Below are 21,625 nucleotides of genomic sequence, written 5' to 3'. Positions count from 1 at the left end.
ACTCACGAAAGCACGTGATAAATGAATCGGATGTAATCCGAATGTCCATTGTTTCGCTTCAACGAGGGTCCCGACGAACGCGTTATGTCAGGGAAAACACGTGGAACCGTTCGAGGCCTTTAAACGAGATACATCACGGCCCATCGGAGGCGTTCGTGCGAATAATATTCTTCGCAAAAACGTCTAAAGAACCGGCCGCGGCCGTATCGCGTGTTCGTTCGAGTTTCGAGGCTTTCGATCGAGTCTTGATCCGGAAGATCGCCGAGACACCGCAGAATCGAGAGACTCGCGAAAAGCGCCTTACCCTTCCTCCATGATTTTCTGTTACGAAAACAGAACAATCTTCTTCCGTGAAATATTACTTTTCCATATCGACGAATATCGTTCTCCGCCGAAGCCAATATTTCCGTTTATTCGGTAATTGAAATTTGTCGACCGTACACCATTATTCTTACGAGAACGAGCATTCTATCAACGATGTTCGAAAGTGAAAACAGTCTCGGAAGTTTACATTGAAATTGTCGCGTAGCAGAATTTCTAAAAACAAGGAACGATGACGGTTTATTATCAAACGACCAAACGATACCTTCGCCAATAAGTTATCGATGTAGTTGGGTCGCGGTTGAGACGTTCGATTGGAAAAGTATGATAGTAATTAGCGACCGAAGCGGGGCAAACGTGGAACAACGAAACGATGGCCGATAATAAATGAACGTTTGTTTCTGGGCTACGTGTCCCGCGTCACCGGCACGCAATTTCGATGAGCACGCCAATTCGTACTGTGAAAGTTGTTTACGAGCACGACGAAAAATACCCGGCCCGCTGGCTCGCTATCGCGCGAAAATAAAATATTTTTGGAAGCGTGTACGGCCGAGGTCGTCGCGATTTATTGGTTTTCCACGACTGCCGTGAAATTCGTGGCATCGCGGCTGTCGCGCTATTTTCTGCCCTTGCGACGTTCCACTTTATTGAAATTATTCGAGAGGAGATTCGTATCGTTAAAATGAAATTACGAAATCAAGTGGATCCGTCGATCCGGCGCAAAGCAAACGCTCCTACCTTCTCGAAATATTCAACGACGAGCCAGTTGCTCCACGCGATTCCCCGAATTTCCCGTACATTTTCATAAAGTTTTTGGTTCCACGAACAACTCCGCCATTGCGCGACTCTCAATTAGCGAGTTACTTTCTCATCCCGGACGTTTATATGCAAGACGTAACGAGCACGGTTCGGCTGTAATTCCTCGAACCAATTGTTAGTTGTCGACGACCATTAGGGGAGATTTTATGGTGATCGACTATTTCCTGTGCCAACCGCGTAGCCCACCCTTTCATTACGAGCCGAATACTGGCATCACGGAGAATCTATAAGCGAACGATGCTACGCAAAAATGATTACAAATGTTATGGATAACCACTGTGCATCGGGCGCAAGCGAGCACGTTTCGTTCGTTCGATCGATAACATTTTTCCAAGAGTTTGTTGGCTCGAAACAACGATTCTGGCAACAGTATCATGGCACGTTCGTACATAATCTTACTGTTCGGATCGTAAACTTGCAACGATCGATGGATGCGATTCGAGCTAGTAAGCTTCTCGAAGCGGAGTTGGGGAAAAAATTGGCCAAGGACGATGCGTAGCTATTATCGGAAATAACACGGCTTGGCAGGCGGGTTTCTTCCGCGTCTCGCGTAGCCACTTATTAATAACGAGATTCGAGAGAAGGCGTTACTATGGAAAGGCGAGTGCGCGCGCGCGGTTTCCTTTAAACGTGCCAGTCTTGATAAGCGTCGAATTAACGGCGTTGCGTCTGAGCTTAGCAATTAGTCAGGGGCCACGGACGTGCCAAAAAGCTTGGTAAACTCGTGCCGCGCTCCGGGGTAACTTTGCCTCGACTTGGAACGTAAATCAGTGGTCCCAATGTCTTGGTCCTAACGGGACACCCGGTACAACCCGACCGGGTTTACTCTGCGGCGAGTTGCTCGTGGATTAATATCCCTATCTTCTGTTCGCTTCTATCCGATCCCCTTTCAGGTGCACACGACCGTGCACTTGGGTCTATTTTACATGCACGGAACTAGCCTCCTCCGCGCTGCGTCGGGGAACCGCTAACCCTCCTGGCTGCATCGCGGAACTTCCATTTCTGGCTCTGTGCAGCTAATTTCGATGCCTCTCGATGTTTGTTTGCGCCACGCTTCTTTGTTCCTTTTCACGATCTCCCTTTACCTTTCTATACGTTTTGTACCTTTACGCGAAAACTATTCTTCACCATCGGCTGATACTCCCTCTATCTTTCTACCTTCTTTGCTTCCCAACTTATCGATTTATAAAGTAATATTATTCGGATAGGGATACATCAGCGATAAAGCGCGTTGTGAATTCTTCTTGTTCCGTAGGAGAGAAAATGCTCCGCAGTCTGCTAATTTCGAATGCAGGGGCGAACGAACAGTGATACCGCGAATTCCGGAAGTCCCCGGGATTTAGCGGGGTTTCGGTAGTTTCGGTGCGGCACGAGCGCGTTTTCGATGCTCGTCTAACCGCCGCCGCGGCCGCGGTTAAGTGGTTTAGAACATTGCGATCGGCAGTTCGCGGCGGACAATCTGGAAACGGTTCCACGAGGAGACGTACAGTTTGCTGAACCACCGTATGAGTTTGCCGATTAATTTGACAAGCGCGTCGGCTACGAAACTTTGCAAATGGCTCGTACCGTAATTTACACAACCGTACACGGTTTATCGATCTGCACGCCGAAAAACACTCGTCCCGTTTAACACGGCAAAGAGAAGATCGTGACTTTTCATCCGCGTTCGTTGACTCGTATCCAACGTCGAACCCCCTCGAAAGTTTCGCCTCGATGCTGTTGTCGGGCAACCAAACTGCGCAAGGTCTACAGGGTAACGTTACAAAATGAGGGTTTCTTTCGTGCATACGCAGCATACGTCTTATCGCGATTCAATTTCGAAAAATACTCGGACCTGCATTACCGATTCGACGATAAATTTACGGTAACGATTATCGCCTATGCTCGATGCACGATAAAACACGGTAACAATACGAAGGGGGAGAATAGGCTGTCACCCTCCACACACTTGCATGAAGCGAATGTAAGAGGACATTCGTTCGCCGACATGTCTATTGTAAACGGACTCTCGAGTGGTCGGTACACGTGAAAGACGTCGAGACCAGAGGTTGTCAGCTCGGATAGAAGCTGGTATTAACACTAATACATATAAAGACGGGCTTGGCGCGTCGAGGGCACCCCGAAACGCACCATTATATTCTTAATAATAGCGAGCTGAAAACGTTTGCATCTGCAATCGCAATTTTCTTCCGTTAAGGAAGGAGACGATCTATTAAATCAACTTGTAACACGTAACATTATCGTCGATCGCTCTATCTCGAATCTTCCGAAACGAGTATCGGTTAATTTCTAGCGGGTGGGAAAATAAGAGACTTGTTGGTTCCGCGACGGATCCCAGGGTATCCATGACAACGCGACGACGTCTTCCAGCCGACGACATCAAAGAGCCCGGCTAGCATTAGTGTCCGAGCGTGCAGAAATCGAAGCTAGAGTTCGGAAGGAGAAAGACAGAGGAATCCGGCGAGCGAACCGTACAGACGTGTGAACAAGAACAGAAACAGAGAACGACAGGCTAGAAGGACAAAGAAGGTTCAAATAGACGGCACCCCTTGAGCTATTGATCAACGACGACCCACGGACAACACGCCCTCTTAATTAAACCCCCTGGGAGTCCAAGACCGACGTCTCTACGCTTCTAAGTAGACAAATGTTCATAGATATTCTGCCAAGTATCCGATTCGGTCAAGACGAACCTGTCGAGCCGTTTCAATTTTCGAGGGTCCTCTAGTCCGGACGAATCCTTCGTAAATCCATCACTTATTATTTGCGCGACGTAGCTACGTGGAATACTTTTGTTTAACGACCAAGGATCAAATTACTAACAAGACCGAAGATTGAATGGGAATTTACCCTGAATTACAGTCGATTAATAATATAGTTCGTAGCGATAGTTTCATCTGGAACGTGATCTTGGAACTTTGACTTGATAATAATGTATGGGACAGGAAACTGGAAGGAGGGTTCCTCGACTTTTATAGGCGACTCAATTTAATGCTAACGAGCGCACCGTACCGAATAAACGTACCCACCGTCTGCCTCTTGCTACTCTTAATTGTCCAATGTTTTCCACTCGCACTTTCTAACTTTTGTTTCTTCGATTCCTTCTTGTTATACCTACAGTGATCCTTCTTCTACTTTCTCTCGCAACTGGGGACGCGCGTACGATGACGAACGAATATCGTAGGTCATAGGGTAACCGCCCTACTGATTAGCGCGGTTATCGTTTGCATTGTTCGCTCCGTCTGCGAAAGACAGCGAGCGAGCCATTAGAAGACGCAATGGTAGTTTCGAGGACGAAGAGATATACCGAGAATATCTTGGTATCTGACAGCGGAGGCAAGCGAGGTGGAGTTGCGCGCTCAAAGGGACGCGAGATTCGAAGAGACGGAAGGCACGGTGTTTCGCTAGAAGAGGACGCGAGACGGAGTGGTGGGGTGAAAAGGGTGGAGTCGGGGGATCGTAGGGTTCGTTCGTCGAGTAATTAGCGACGGTGGCAGGGAGAACGGTTTATTAGCGCGGAAAGCGGCGAACACTGCTCGGGTAAATATTCTCGCGCAACGCCGCGCCGCGCCACGGGGAATGGGAATAGGGGTGAGTTTCCGTCAGGTATTCAGCTCCGTGTGCGAGTAATAATAGATGCGCATCGTGTCGTGGATTCCAGTAACCGTCGCTGCTACCGATACACGTTACCGGGAGCAAAGGGCAATTATGGATCCAGACGCTCGCAAAGGGAACGTGTTCATTTATCGCCGCGCGATAAAGACGCAATTGGCTCGAGCGCTCGTAACGTTATGCTCGGTCCAACGGAACGAAACAACTATTTTTTTTCTTTCAGCGCGACGATCTACGTTTCTTTGTCATGAACAAGGACCGATGTTTGCGCCCTTCTTTTTATTCAATCAATTCCGTTCGATCTGACGATCGATCGTTACTTTTTCTTTCTTTTATTCGTACAAACAATCGTAAGATCGTCGTATCATTTTAAATATATAAATACTACGCGTTAAAAAAGAGTTTATCTTTTTCCAAAGCTATCCGTCCTGTCCATCGTGGCAACAAGTTTTCGATAAAAGGTAGAAATATTTTCAAACCACTGCAACGTTGCATACGATGTAAAGAAAAACTTACGCGTAATCCATTTTTCCTTTGGGGAGTATGGAACCATCGCGCGTTCTATGAAATCTTATAACCCCTTCGTTCGGACCAACAGTTCCCTGTTTTCACAGTAAAATGTTTTATTATGCAAATGTCGCAAGAACCACCGTTTTAAAGGAGACTATAAAGCACTTGTTGCCCGTGAAATTTGTCTGGCCAAGTGTCGCTCGAGAGTCCGTTCGTCGTTTAAAAGTCAGGAAAAGTTTATCGTATTCCTTCTTCGAGAACGCCATTTTTCTCAAGGAACGTTCGACGTCCACGAAGCTTACGGCGTTTACAAGAACAATGTCAGCTGTTTAACGCAAAGTCTTCATACACCGTCCCTCTCTTTTTAACGTCGTTCGTCGATGATAGCGCGCGCACGCGAAAGAATACAACCTAACCCTTACCGGGTTTCAGACATTCATGGCGTAAGTTTCGAGAACTGCTCGAGCGTCCGGATCCCGTTGGCTCGAGGGTTCTGTAAACAGCACGGCGCTCGATGGAAACGAAACTGTCCGGTCTCGAGGGGCCAAGGAGATCAAGGAGTTATCGCGGAGGCCACACGAGAGACGAACAGAAAGGATAACACGGGGGAGTGAATTAACAAAGCTCGGAGGGAAAAGGATCGATGGAGGGAGACGAAATATGTGCGCGGGAAAATGCTTGGTCGAGGAACGTTTCGGTTCTTTGCTAAACTTCCAATCGAGAAGTTTCGAACGCGTTCTGTTCGCTTGAAGATACTAACTAACAACGTCCGCGAAACGTTTAACTCTTACGTTTCTTTAAGTTTTTACACGCTCGCGGAAGAGGAAATATCCAAGCAGAAACGCGCGTTGGTCTTGGAAAACTACCGAGGCACGCGAAACGCTTTAAATAGTTTGACGGAATAGTTTCAGGCACGCTAGGATGCAACTCACCTCTTCAGCCCATCGCGACGCCCGACTTTCGCTTCCTTCGTTGAATTCTCAGGGCATTCGGTCTGAAAAAATGAAGCAGAAAATCGTGTGTAAAAAAAGTAAATCCATGTTCCCGGTGGACTGCGAGCGACCAAGTAATAACGGTAAAGAGAAGTTTGCCGTTCGACCGATCCGTTAAAGAAACGTTGGGTCGCGGCGGAACGATACCACCCCCTCGTTACCTTTCGTATCGGTTCGATTTTATTTCACGTCTTCGAGGTTAACCAAATGCCGAGGGTATACGAAGGAGGAGTCTTTCGTGGATCCCTTCGGCACCCTCCAAACCACCCTACGACGGCTACGTTTCGCCCTGGCACCGAAGGGACCGAATAAAAGGCTTTCCAAGTTTCCGGCAAGTAGGAATTCCTCCCACGACGGACTTCCTTGGGGGCAACGTTCGTTTAACCCTCCTTCGGTTCATTTTTTTCTCTCGTTCTCGGTATTATCTCGTCTCGAAGACTCGACGAAAGAATGGTAAATTCTACCTGTCACCCCTTCCCGATATCGATCTGAACCGACTTCGTTATCGGCCACGTTTATTCGCACGCGGTCGCATGCACGCATGGTCGCAATAAAAAAAACGAACACGCGTTTTATCGGCGATACACGTTAAACGTAGTATATCGCGCGTACGTTCGATCAACGATGAAAAGTTAAGAAGATTACTGCTCTAACGAGATCCTTGAATTTCGAACAACATCGAACGCACAAAGAACTATTATTAATCGCGATACACGGCGTTCGTACGTTACCGTTTTCCCGATCGGGGCGCAATTAGTTGGATTACGTCCTTGCGTCGAGGGGTTACTTTTTTCTATAATGAGATTTATGTAATTACGCTCGCGACCTGGGGCATAGTATTGCCGCATACTTTTTTTTTTATCATCGCAAAAATTTGCGGGAACTGCGGTTTATTTCAGCGTTCAGACTTTGCTTCGTTTTTTCTAGGAAAAAATTTTAACGAGACACTAGTACACGCTAACGATGCAATGTGCATCCAATTACTTTCACACCTTACTCTTGGTAATTGTTAATTTCGTCAAATATTTTCCGCAATTAAATGTTTAAAGCGGAATCTAGCGCGAATATTTCCGACGGCGACGACTGTCGGAACGAGTTTATCGCTCGCTAATGGATTCGATGGAAATATTATTATATTGTATACAAAGTGTAGAAAAACAAGGTCGCCTAATTGTTTTAAGCGGTGCAAACTATTACACTAATCTGTAAATTTTCCTGTAAAATTTCTCGATTCGCGTTGCTCGCGCTCAACAGAAAACATCGTTTATATCTTATGGCATTTCGTTCCTTAATCATAAGCCTCGTATAGGGTTGCACCGCGTTTAACCGATCCAGCAACAAGTACTCGCGATTGTTGCGCGTCAGGCGACGGTCTAGAGGTAAACCCGAAAATTGTCGAAATTTCCGAGACGTAATAAAATAGATAGGAATTCCTAGGGTGTGCATAGACGCTGGCCGAGGTCGCATAGCTGTTCGATAGACGCGGAAACGGTTTTCGAGATCGTGCAATATTAAGAGCCACCCCTTTCAACCCTTTCCCGGTTCGGAATTGAACCAGTCGAATTCATGAGACAACTTCCGTCCAAGTTCTCGGCGACAACGAACCAAGTTGTGGCGTTAAGCTTTGAAATTTCCAATTGGGAAACTGTCGTTCTCCGTCTCTACCGGGTTTCCGTTTTTCTTATACTTTCCAAATACAAGGCGAATAAAACTCGTACGTGTACGTTTGTAATTCACGTAATTACGTACAATCGTATCCTTGGATAGAAATGTAAGAAACGCGAGGTAGAGGACCGAGTACGATCGAACCGGAGAACGGAAGTAAAATATTAGGGTGGGGAAAAAGAAATCCATTATTTTTCACCTAGATGGTTGTAGTGATACATATTTCGTAAAGTATTGGTCAAACAAATTGAGATTTGTGCTCGTTGGAAAAGTGACATTCCGCACTAAAAAAAATTCTTTTACAGTTTTTTGGTTGGTCGATTCAGCTGTGAGTTATAGGATGTAAAAGAGGGAAATTACCAAAGAGAAAAGTTGGTATATTTTACAATTTTTCTTTGATAAAGGCGAGAATTCAAGCTAGGCAGCTGAAATTGTGAATGGTGTTTATGACCTCGATACTGTCACAGCCAATTATGCGCAATTTTTTGTTTTGTCGATTCCGTTTTGGTATTTTCGATGTTAAAGATGCATTTTGCACGAGTAGGCTTGTCGTCCAAAATGTCGATAAAATCATGGAAATGATCGGAGAAGACCGACATGTTAGCAGTCGTATCATCGCCGAGAAGCTAAAACTCGACTATAAAATAGTTTCAAATCATTTGCATAAAGCTGGATTCAAAAAGAAGCTCGATGTTTGGATGCCACACGAATTGACAGAAAAAACATGATGGATCGAATTTCTATGTGCGATGACTTGGTCAAACGGAATGAAATCGACCCATTTCTTAAACGGATGGTGACTGAAGATGAGAAATAGATCACACACGACAATATTGTGTGAAAATGATTGTGGTCAAAGCATGGTGAAGCGGCTCAAACGATGGTCAAACCAGAATCAACAGCCAGGAAAGTTTTGCTGTGCATTTGATGGGACTGGAAAGGTATCATTTACTATGAGCTACTTCCATATGACCAAACACTAAATTCAGACCTCTGCTGTCAACAATTGGACCGTTTGAAGCTAGCGATCGACCAGAAGCGGCCAAAATTGGCCAACAAGAGAGGTGTTGTGCTCCATCAGGACAACACCAAGCTGCACCCGTCTATAGTGACTTGTCAAAAACTCCGGCAGCTTGGTTGGGAAGTTTTGATGCATCCACCTTATAGTCCGGACCTGGCACCAAGCGATTATCATCTTTTGTTGTAGTTGCAAAACTTCCTTAGTGATGAGAAATTGGTATCAAGAGAAGATTGTGAAAATCGCTTGGTCGAGTTTTTCGTCAATAGGTACCAAGACTTCTATGAGAGCGGCATTATGAAGTTACCTTTGAAATGCCAATAGACTATAAAACAAAATGGTACCTATTTAACCCAAGTCGGACAATCCAAATCATGTTAGATAAAGTCTTGAAATAAACGTGAAAATAATGGATTTCTTTTTCCCCAACCTAATATAATAGAAAACCGCGTGGAACGCGTGGGACGCGCGGCATGAAGCGAGCGTTACTTACGATCGAATTAATCCGGAGAAACGAGGCCATGGATCGATATCTCGATATTTAGAGTTATTGCTTTATCGTACAAAGTTCCGTTACGGAATTGTAATCGATGGAACAGCAGCCTTTTTATTGCCAGGGCCCGTTAACCGTCGTTCGATGCGTACGCACCTCGCGTTAACGTTATAACAGAGGAAAAAGAGAAACGGTCAATACGGTGTCATAATAATCGGTCGTAACGGACGTTCGTGGCGTAGTCGCTTCGAGATCGTACGATACCGCTCCTTGAGGTGGATTTACAACAGGGTGAATTTAAGCGGTGCTCGAATCACGCAATTCGAAAGCTCGCGATAATAGAATGCGATATAATCGGTGTTACGAAGTAGATTTCAACAGTCAAAGAATACGCATCGAGAACGGGGCACTGCATTTAAATATTCAAACAAATATCTTGACGTTTTATTCTTACCGTTCTAAGGTTTTCAAATCCAGATGTTAAAGCTTCGAAACCTAAGAATAGTTGCACGAAGATCGAACTGGGCATAGTTCAAGGTTAAGATACCAAGCCCGTCGTTATAGCCGTTCGAGAGTTTAGCAAGTTCTGTTTCGCTAAGAGTTCTAGGTCGATCGGTTACCGAGCTCTGTACATCGCTATAGAGGAACAATCTAACGACGCTGTAAAGCTGTAAAGCGTGCAGAAATTCGTAACCTTTGAAACTACCAGCGCGTATAGTATCCGTCTTTTTCTCTGGATTACCGCCGATGAAAGAACAAAATTAATCGATACAACAACCCGCACGATGCGAACGTAAAATTTTCTAGGCAATCGCGAAACCATAGCGGTTAAATACGGCCGATTCGTTTAAAGAAAACCAATAATACGAAAAGCCTCGTTCCATCCGGAATCAAAAGAGATTCCGGGCTACGGCGCGTTGCCGAGGAAATTGAGAAAAAATATCTCGCCGTTCCAACGTTCGGGTTCGTTCCGGTTTCGCTATTTTCACAGAACGGACCGAGAGGGCAAAGGGAAAAGGGTAGAAGCAATGGCAAGAGTGGCTTGCACAGTCGGCGGTAATAGGGTTGGCCACTCGGTATTACGTATGTAATTTATTTTACTACACCTGCGATCCTTATCGCAACGTCGGGCTTATTTAAACGACCGAAGAGCTAATAAAAACTAAAGAACGAAATCGCGAGATGCCGTACCACGTTTGCTCGATTCAAACTAAGGAGCTTCCATGACTACTATAGAGTCAGACTCTATTGCCACGTTAAATAAAATCCTTAAAAGTGTATACGGGGGCTCGTCTGGCTATAATCGGTCTCGACTACTCACGCGCGTAGTCTGATCACCAGGGGCACAGCGTTACTACGGTAAGCAGCTGCGGTCAACTCGTTGATCGCGTCGTTTTAGACGGAGGATCGATAACCCACGGTCTCTTTCTTAAAGGCGAATCTGTATTCGGGTCGAAGAATAAAATTGCTAGCCTTTGAACGCGTGGCAAGGAAACATTACGGTAAGAGGGCAGATAAAGACATCCACCGTGTGGGTGGATGACTCTTAGATCGCGTGACCGACTTGCCTATGTGGCCTGCGTCGTGCGACGTGCAACGTACAAACTACAACGCAACGAGTCTTCTTTTTTTTTCTTTCTATCGAAACGCACGGAAGAACCGGTAGAAATTGCACGCGAGAAAACTCTGGCAAACAATAGCGACGCCGGCATTTTTAATGCCTTTTTCTGTGATCGATGCTCACGATCGTTGGCACGTCGTAAACGGTGTGGCGACACCTCGGTGCTTCCGAGACAGAATCATCGTGCAATGCAACAAAAGGAGCGTCGATGGTGGAAAAAAAAAAAGCTTCGAGGATGCGGGGAGAGGAGCGTGAACGCATCGGAGATTAAACCGCGGTACGGAAAGCATCCTCGTTGTTCGTCACGAAGAAAGGAAAAACATTGGGCGTTGGTATTATCGAGTCATAGGGGTTGCTTTCCATCGATTCTGAACCGATTTCGCCCGCATTTCCTGGCCACCGCGACTGGTCCCGCCTTTCGAGCGAGTCGAATACTTGGAAAAACCATACCGATCGTCGCGCGTTGAATCTCGTTGCCGGTGCACGTCGACCAAGTATCCGTCGTCCAGGAGAAAATTCCTATTTACCGGCAAACAGCCGATAGCGAAGACCAATATTGGCGAGTAGCAAATATCGCTGGCGCTCGCAGCCACCGCCCATGGAAAAGTCCTTGATCCGTGTGGCAGCCGCTCCTACCATTTCACTACGGGCTACACGAACGGAAACTTCCTCGTTTACTGACGTGGCTACATATATCGAAAATAGTCGACGCGAAATTCAAATCGTAACGAACTCGACGCTCTAGAAACCGAAACGCGAACAAGCTACGCCCCGACCCCATGCTCGTTATTTCCTTCCCCACTGTTTACGCAAATTACAGAATCGCTCTTACTACGCGCAGTATCCTGTCAAAGCCTAATTACCAGCCACGTTAATCTGTCGTTGGTAAAAATCCGACGAACGCCTTGTTCAAGTCCTACAATTTGCACCACTAATAATTGAAAACATTAAGGCGAGTATATGTCGCGGCGCATTATGTACGAAAAGAGGGAAACGTGGACGTGGAATATACCTAAGGGGGCGTGCCGTCGAGATAAAGCCCGTGGATGGATTCATCGTCCATTGACACGAAAACGGGCTTACTTAAGGCAGTGTAAACGCGACACAAGGGTGCGGCAGATTCTATCTGCCCAGAGGGTTTTAACAAAACACCAACTATCGACGCTACCCGTCTTCCATAGAAACCGGACCATTTTCCGAAGGGAAAAACTTTCGCGTCTCCTGTTGTCGCGATGGAGCGTGCGTGGCAAGTTATCTTGGAGCACAGGTCGGCCAGGCATCCGGCAACAACACGCATAATGTGTCGCACGGGAAATACGATTCGGTAGCTCGTCGTTCCGATTGATTCGAGACGCGTCGCTCGTTTCATCCCGACCCTGTAAATTATGGGTATACCGTCGCGTCGCGGCTAATGACTCGACGCGCAAGCGAGGCTATCGACGGCAATCGTCGGTAATGCGGCTTCATTTTTCAGCCAGGTTGCTTCGCTCCGCCAGCAGGGATGGACGAGCGACAGTCACGCGACTGTAATTTTCGACCGGAAGAGCTCGCAAACGCGGCCTTTCGTCTTTTGCTAAAATGTCCGAAAATGCGTGTTATTATAACCAGAATTGATACCTCGCTCGATATGCCTGACGGGAGGGCTTTATCGTACGAGACGCTGTTTGGATCGCGGATATCGACGATTTAATGGAACGCGAACAGTTTGTAGGAAATTAGGTTACGCGTCGTGATAATTATCAACACATCCGTGAAACAATAAATAATGAATAACAAAACGGCAGCTTTTCCTTCTCCACCAATAATCGATAACCTATTAGCGGTTTAGGAACATTAATTATCGCTGAATGTATGATCGATACTTACCGTGATACAGTCACAGACGTGGTATACGAGCAGACCTTGCACAACATTTATTCGTTTACTTCCTAGTCGATCGTGGTAGAATGTACCTGTAGCGTAACAGCATCTACAACGTTCCCTATTCGCGTTACAATTTGAAAATTACAGAAGATACTGCGCGACTCTTACTTTAATCGATAGGAAACCTATCGCTGAACTTGAAATTACGTTTCTGTTGGCTATCTCTATGGTCGGAGCGACTTAGCACTTGGCATTACAGATCGAATCGCTTAAGCATTAGGCATAACTCGAGCCCCAGTCGAGAGCCGGTCGTTGCATCGATCCGACGACGGTCGCGTTAACATTCGGATACCAATGTTGACCATCGGGGCCCGTCTTGAGTAATTAGAACGGATGGCTCGTCGTCTTCTCGACGCGCGGCATAATGATGCCGCCTAGGCAGCCACACGAATCGGTAATCGGGCTTAGACGTCGCGGTGTACCGCTCGCAACGAACTCGAAGAATCGATATTAAAACGCGTTCGATACGCTGTCGAGGCTCCTTTGAAAACAATCCACCGCAGAAACGTTTCTTTCGAAGCAAACTGCATATTTCGATGGATAGTAAAGGTGGAACATTGCGCGACCATCGGGAAATTTCGCGTCGAATCGATATTCCAAAGTAAGACGTTTGACACGGTTGAATATTCCACGGCGTTTCCAGGCACTTGTTACGGTGAACGTAACAGTTCGGAGCGAAATCGAAGATGAAAAGTAATAGATCGCGCGCGGTCGTAGTTAAAGGTAGTGTAACGATCCGCGGCTTCGATCGGTGACAGTGACAGATTGCCCCGAAAGATGCATAATCGCATTATCGCGTGGTAAATCATAGCGATACTCTCGAGGATATATATCCGGGGAGCTTATTGCGCGTCGTTACTCGCGACTGCCTCTGCCACTGTCATTACTCTCGCGAGATTCTATTATACCGGTTGCGAACTTATCAAATGCTCTCCCGTTAAAAAGAACGACGCTTCTGCCTTCCGTTTCCTACGAAATAGTCGAGCTCTCACAGACACCACCCACGAGGGTGCATCAATGAGGTAGATTCCCAGCCCGTCGCGAGGTACTTTTCTGGCACGAGGAGGGATACGCGGGGGAGCGAACGAACGGACCGCTACAAGAGAGTCGAGAGTAAATGGTCTCCATTGTACTTTTAAACGGCCCTGCCACACTGACTTCGACTCCTCTTTCTCCGTCGTCACCACCGACATTCAACCTTCTTCGACCCAACGCCCCACCCTTCCAGTCCTCCGCGATTATTCAACGATGACAAACGACCATTTCATCCAGCGAGGGTTACGCGCATCCACGACTACTCCCGGCGTTACCTGCTTTGCGCTTCCACGCCAACTCTGACTCCGTGCTTCCCAATTCTTAGCTGCCCTCCAGCCAGCGTACTTTTCATTTTTATCCTCCGAAAGATAAATTGGAGACGCGATGAGACGCGAACAGGGAGAACCGGAGGATAAAAAGCCTGAGTGAAAGAAAAGCCGCTGTATCGGCTACGGGAACAGAAGAAATCGCCGATCAACGTATTCCTCTCGTCCTTTGGTCTCGCTGTTTCGAACCAAGTTCCATGTCCACGTATAGGAGAAATCATCCAGTTTACAGAGTTAAGGAGCAGAAAATATTTGGAAAATTGTACGCGATGAATCAGCAATTCCCTTATCGTTCTCGACCGTGTACGAAAACGCGTGCGAGGCTAGTGTTGGTTGCGCTTTTCGAAAACTGCTCCATTTTCATCGAACGTAATTTTCTCGGCGCGATAGGGGGAAGGCGAGTTGGAGGAAAATTTCTTGCCGTAGCAGCGATAACGACACCCGAATGCGCTGGGACAACGAGATAAGCCGCGACGGCATCGATCGATATCGAACCACCCAAGATAACGTCGCACCCACGTGCAATTTTCGTGCCTGCGAATAGATACACAGAAGCCGATTTAGCGGGCCACGTTGCTAGATCTTGTAAAGAGATACGAGCAACCGCGCCTACTTAATTGTAACGTTTGATAGTGGCTCGAGCGTTGGCAAACTCTCGCCAGCTTCTCGCTTTACGATGCTCGCTCTCGACGAGTACGCGCGCGTTACCATAAATTAGCATCCGAGGGAAGGACGCGACCGGACACGTTGGCTGCACTTACGGATTCCGGTGCTCTGTAATTGGAAGGTTATCTCGTCGGGTGTTGGTCGGTGGAGCACGCTAAGGATCGTTGCCAGGCCCTCTCGTTTTCCAAGAAACGCGTTACGGCCACGCGCGCACCAAGAACCGTGCGAACCGAACAAACACTTTTAAACGACTGTCAGAGTACGGACCGGGCCAAAATATAGCGAGGTCGTAAACTAAACTCTCGAGGGTTGGGACCGACTGCTGCTGCGGCACTTAGGGCCGTACATGACACCTTGCTTGAGGGTGCCTTTCTGAATGTTTTTCTGTATCCGTAACTGCACTATCTTTTTTCATTTTCTGCATGCACATACAGGATGTTCACGGATCCCTGGCAAAAATTTTAATGGGAGATTCTAGAGGCCAAAATAAGACGAAAATCAAGAATACCAATTTGTTGATGGTGGATTCGTTAAGAAGTTATTAACGTTTAAAGTTCCACTCTAACTGAATTTTTTTCTCGAAAATGCGCAGGATTTCGAGGGTATGTCTAATGACCAAAAATGATTGTAATTGACCCCCGTAACCGAACATAATTTTTCCAAAACGATTTGAAATTTTTCTTTTTCGTCGAAAAATTAAGGCACCTTCTGGAATATTTTTCTTAGAAATGCGTAGGATTTCGAGGGTATGTCTAATGACCAAAAATGATTGTAATTGACCCCCGTAACCGAACATAATTTTTCCAAAACGATTTGAAATTTTTCTTTTTCGTCGAAAAATTTAGGCACCTTCTGGAATATTTTTCTTGGAAATGCGTAGGATTTCGGGGGTATGTGTAATGACCAAAAATGATTGTAATTGACTCTACAACCGAAAATAATTTTTCCAAAACGATTTGAGATTTTTCTTTTTCGTCGAAAAATTTAGGCACCTTCTGGAATTTTTTTCTTGGAAATGCGTAGGATTTCGGGGGTATGTCTATTCACCAAAAATGATTGTAATTGACCCCCGTAACCGAATATAATTTTTCTAAAACGATTTGAAATTTTTCTTTTTCGTCGAAAAATTTCACTACCTTCTCGAATTTTTTTCTCGAAAGTGGATAGGATTTCGGGGGTATGTGTATTCACAAAAAATGCTTGTAATTGCCCCCTGTATCTAAATATAATTTTTCCAGAAGGATTTGGAATTTTTTAATTTTGTCGAAAAATTTGTCAACCCACTCGAATTTTTTTCTCGATTATGCGTAGGATTTTGAGGGTATGTCTAATGACCAAAAATGATTGTAATTGGCCCCCGCAACCGAAAATAATTTTTTCGAAATTAATTAAAAATTTTTTTTTTCGTTGAAAAATTTAGGCACCCCCCCCCACCGTCGATTTTTTTCAAAAATTACTTTTTCATTTTTAGTAATTTTGTATAATACTTTTTTGTAGGTACCCATGAGCTCTACTTCGGAAAAAAGTTTCAATAAAATACACTCACTATTATAGGAGTTATGGTCGTTTGAATATTTTACCACTATTATGGAGTTTTTCTCAATTTACGATGTCAAGGAACAACTTTTTCAATATTGTCAGAACTCATACATATTCCCCACTAAAATACGCGTTGTTTGCGTTTTGAAACATTAAAATCGTTCAATCCGTTCAGAAGTTATGACGTTTTGAAGATGCACATGAAATTTCGGTGAACCATTTCTGGCCTCACATCATATTTTCGGTAATGAATTTTTTCCTCGAAAGTGCGTACGATTTCGGGGGTATGTCTATTCACCAAAAATGATTGCAATCGACCCCCGCAACAGAAAATAATTTTTTTAATACGATTTGAAATTTTTTAATTTCGTCGAAAAATTTAGGCACCTTCTCGAATTTTTTTCTTGGAAATGCGTAGGATTTCGGGGGTGTGTGTAATGACCAAAAATGATTGTAATTGACCCCCACAACCGAAAACAATTTTTCCAAAACGATTTGAAATTTTGTATTTCTGTCAATTCATTTGTTTCGGGAGCTGAAACGTGTAAACTTTGACACCCACTCGAGTTTACGACCTCGCTATATTGTGGCCCGGACTATACCTAACCCAAGGTAGACGGATTCTCGATATCAAGGACTCAAGGTATACACACGCGCGTATTTTCGCGTCGAAATTAAAATGCTCGGTCGATCGAAACGACGACTTTAGATCGCAGAAAGAAGATTGCGCTGTATTTCGCGATCTACGCTATACGAAAAGACTGCAAGACACCGACTCGTTTTTTGCAAGTACAACGATGGGCGTACCCGCGCTTCGCAAACAAGTCGGTGGCCAAGTGACAAATTACTCGAGTTTATCCGCAGCCCTCTTTTTAGGGAGTAACATTCCACCCGTGGAATCGAGAGACAGGCTCAAAAGCAAGGAATTCCTTTGGTCCATCCATCATAAACCAGCGACGATAATGCTTACAACGTCTTTCCGCCTCGTCGTCGAGGATCATTTTCTTTTCCCCATCTAAATGTTTATGACGCGTTCGGAGCTATTCAACCACCGGACGTCGATCGCTTTTCTCAGAGACAAAATGCGCTAGAGTGCTTCGAAAGTTGTTGAAATTGTAGCTTATTTGGTTAGTGAAGATTTCTCTGAAAGCGTTGCATAGAAAATAGGGGGAAAATGTTGGTCGGTCGCACCACGAGAGACAGTAGATGTACCGATTTTTCTACGACGTACAATTTTCTATCTATCTAGTATAAACATATTCTTCGAATCTCTCTTTGGTGAACGAAATTCCGATACTTAAATTATCCCGTTGAAAAGCTTTCTGTAATATGTAAAGCCCCTTTTAGCAAAAACCAAAGCACCCATAATCGCGAATCTTCCGTACACTAGTTTCTACAGGCAGTGGCTCGCAGGTCAAGCAACTTAACCCGCAAGTTTATTCGGGGTTTATCTTCCAGGAACGAACGGGACGTTTGCCTCGAGTTGGCACGAGCTGTTCCGTCGATAGCGTTCCACGAACGAATCGAAGGGAGTCGTTGTTTGTCGGCCGTCGATCGATAGTCGCTATCGTTGTTTCAAAGCCCGACGGAGTTTAATGCCGTGCAGTTTAAGGAAAACTCAAGTTTCGTAAAGTTCCAAGGCGTCACGTGCAGTGGTTTACAATGATCTACGGCCACGGGAAAAGTTACCCGCGATCGTGCGACACGATTACTCCCTCGCGACGCGACGGACAGAGCTTCCGAGATAGGAATAGCATTATCGGTGGGCGAACGATAAGGCTCGATTCCTTCGTCTATTATTAAAATGTCGCCAACTCCGAACACCGTGATATTTGAAACCGTTTTATCTCGCGCCATGGACCCGAATTAACAGAGACTAATCGCATCTAAGCGTCGAGTTCCCGATCGATCGGTAACTTGAAAGTATGACGGAGGATTCCAGAGGGGCAGGTGTCGGTTTCTTTTCGCAGCCTCGGACACGTTTGTTCGAGATAACTCGCATCTGGCGCTTTTATCCATTCTCTCTCCATTATCCTCGGGAAACTAGCCCTGTAACGAGCTCTACGGCCACCTTCCGCGCTCTCGAGATTAATTACGGGGTATCGAAGTAATTGAGGACGAAGTAGCCGGACAAAGTCGCGTGTTCCGGACTCGGGGTGTGTCGGGGTGAGCTCGAATCGAGTCGGTGCGGGCGATGGGAGGTCTCCTCCATTGTCTCTGACCCTTGCGGCACCTGCCCCTGCCCCTGGGCCGGCCATTCATTTCTAACGAGTTGGCAACGTTATCGGTTAGAGCGGACAGTGCCACGGCGTGTCCACTGAGACGTTAACACCGATACCCGAGCAGCCAGCTCTCCCGGGGCGTGGAATCGTCGCTGTTCTATGCACCTACATCCACGCACGCCGGATGTGTGCGAGTCCCTCTATATAATACAACAGATATAACGTCCAATGAGCAACCGCAGTCGGGCCAGTTCAGTCTGCCCGCCGCCCGCCGCCTGCCGCCTGCCGCCCGCGCTGGTACACTCGAGCGATTTTCAAGCTGGCTACAATAGGACGCCCCCCGCTGATACTGCTGCTGCTACTGCTGCTACTGCTACTGCTACTGCTACTGCTACTGCTACTGCTGCTGCTGCCTCGTGCTGCATCGGTTAACCCGGAAAACCACCCACGGGGATGACGTTGCTGACCAGTCGGAACACCTACCGGTCCCGACTCGCCTCTCTCTTCCGACGTTCGATGTTTACGACCGTCTCTGCCCTCTTTCTCGCCTCTCGTTTCCTACCTCCTGACAAATGGAAAACAACTACCACCACCGAATCGCAGGGGTTCGTTAGATCCACCCCCACCCTTTCTATGCTATATTCCGACCATATAATGGCCAGCGGTCATCTCCTACGGTGACCCGTCGTCAGAACGTCGCGAACGAACCTGCGACGCAACACACAATTCTCGGTACGCCTGGGAAACATTTCCTATGCAAAAGAACAGGATAGGAGATTCACGAGCAACTAGTACGCGAACAGAATGCTCGCTCGTTCCTCTGTCGGCGCGCCTCCTGTTCCGGGAACAACGGGAAAAAGTTCATTAAAACGCGTCGCTCTTGTTTGCAGCAGGGAATATCGTTCGAGAGCCATTCTAACGTTACCTTATTTTCACAAAACGTAATAACGATCAAACGACTCGAGAAACTGAAAACGATTGTACGTATGTACATCGACTAGAAGCCCGAATTTGTCCGAAGAGTTTATGCACTTATCGAATTCTTTTCTCGAAACTGGTTAGGATTTCGAGGGTATGTCTATTCACCAAAAATGATGGTAATTGATCCCCATAAACAAAAATAATTTTTCTAGAACGATTTGAAAATTTTTGTATTCGTCGAAAAATTTTAGCACCTACGCCCTGTCGATTTTTCTTAAAAATTCGTTTTTGATTTATAATAAATCTGTTTAACGTTCTACGGTTGTTTAATACTTTTTCCCCCATGAGCTCTACTTCATAAATAAATTTCAATGAAATCCATTGACTATCGTAGGAGAGCATTAGAATCAACTACTTGTTCGTCGATTCCCCGAAGCTATACGAAACACCAGAATTCATACAAGGTGGATATGCATTAGTGTATGTAAGTGGAGGGGCAGTTGACTGATAATACTGGATTGCCTTTTTCAATTCCTCCTATGGACAACTCATATGTATTCACGCACACCCTGCAGCTGTCTGGCCATAAATACTAATTCAGTAAATAGTTTCTCAACTGACCGGCATCCATTAGAAGAGGACGTTAAAATCACCTCGGAATTTTAAGATCCATAAGGCGTATGGTATACTCGTATACCTCGTCTGTGCTTGCGCCGTCTCGATCTTTTATTACGCGAAAAATATCGAAGAAGCGGCTAAGGCAAGTAGATTCGTTGGAAGTCTATTTTATGTACGGGCGGCATCATATTGCGGATTTTTCGTAGCATGGGAATGCTCTCTTCGGAATCCGTCCCTTCTATATCGGTTTCTCCGACTCGTTGCGCAGAATCTTCGCGTTTCCCGTGCGCGGATTGAAAATCTCGAAACATCAAAGCGACTGAGAAACGCCGATTCGCCGAATTATGGATCGGCAAGCAATAGAGAGTAGACCGCCGCTGTCGCGACTCGGCAGATTTCAGGTACCAACCAAGAAATTACTTTCGAACGGAGAACATTATCGGAAAGAACCGATTCGATTTCAGACGATTTCGCCCTTTGGAATCCCGAGTCGACCATCTCGAGCGAAATAATTTAAATTAGAATCAAATGCGATTCACCGTAGCCCCTTCGAAAATAAATACTCGTTCGGAAATTTGATCGAGTTCCCTGAAAGCGAGTGTCCGTTCGAAACCGATTCGTCGTCGATATGCGTCGCGAGAAAAAAGAGACGCGTTCGGCGGATAAAAGGCTGATAAAAGATCGATGCTTACCGCTGCATCGTGTCGCGCGGAAAGGGTGGCAGGAGGTGACGCGCAGATTAAAACGACGTCTAGATAGAACCGCAGGGGTTATTCGCGGAGACAGGCGAATCTGTCCCTGTTCATCGTGGCCGGTTCTTTCGTTTCGTCTAGTCGGCTAGAGGTTGGCCTGGCGCCAGAGAGCAGCAATATTGTAGCAGCAAGCAACCCGAGGAATCTCTCGTGACCCCGGCCTGCTGGCTGGATTCTACCTTACCTCTAAACCTCTACGAACGCATGCACGGCAACGCTACCCGTATCGTACCGTCTTACTTAGTAAGCAGTAGCAGAGACCACCGAGCGACACCCCCCGGCAGGCAGTCTGATTCCTAACCAGCGCACAGTGGTCCCAAATCGTGAAATCGTGGCCAAAACCCCAAAAAATAATTTTTCGCTACGGAGGTTTGACTTGTCGGAATCGTTAGTTTAATGATGTCCCTTTAGGGTAGGGAAAATGAAATGTGTCATATTTTTATAGCTAGATGGCAATTGCGATCCAAACTTCGGCTTCTTTAGTCAGTCGTTTGGCGAAAGCGTAAGCGTGAATACGTGCGACCAAGTGAAAAGTGAATAAGTTTTTTTAGAAGACATCAATATCAATTCTG

The 21,625-nt window shown here is 46.1% G+C and overlaps 1 protein-coding gene across 1 annotated transcript in view; it reads right to left on the bottom strand.

The window, feature by feature from the left end:
• Sfl (N-deacetylase and N-sulfotransferase sfl) overlaps positions 1-21,625 on the bottom strand; it is a 231,922-nt gene that overhangs the window by 199,820 nt on the left and 10,477 nt on the right. Inside the window, exon 2 of the mRNA XM_076780407.1 lies at positions 6,195-6,256. The gene's annotated coding sequence lies outside the window, so the exon portion shown is untranslated. The remainder of the gene's footprint in view (positions 1-6,194; positions 6,257-21,625) is intronic.

The sequence above is a fragment of the Colletes latitarsis genome, chromosome 2, assembly GCF_051014445.1.
Source record: "Colletes latitarsis isolate SP2378_abdomen chromosome 2, iyColLati1, whole genome shotgun sequence".
NCBI classification, from domain to species: Eukaryota; Metazoa; Arthropoda; class Insecta; order Hymenoptera; family Colletidae; genus Colletes; species Colletes latitarsis.
Note: the sequence above shows the minus strand (reverse complement) of the source record. Positions and strands in the feature narration are given on the sequence as shown.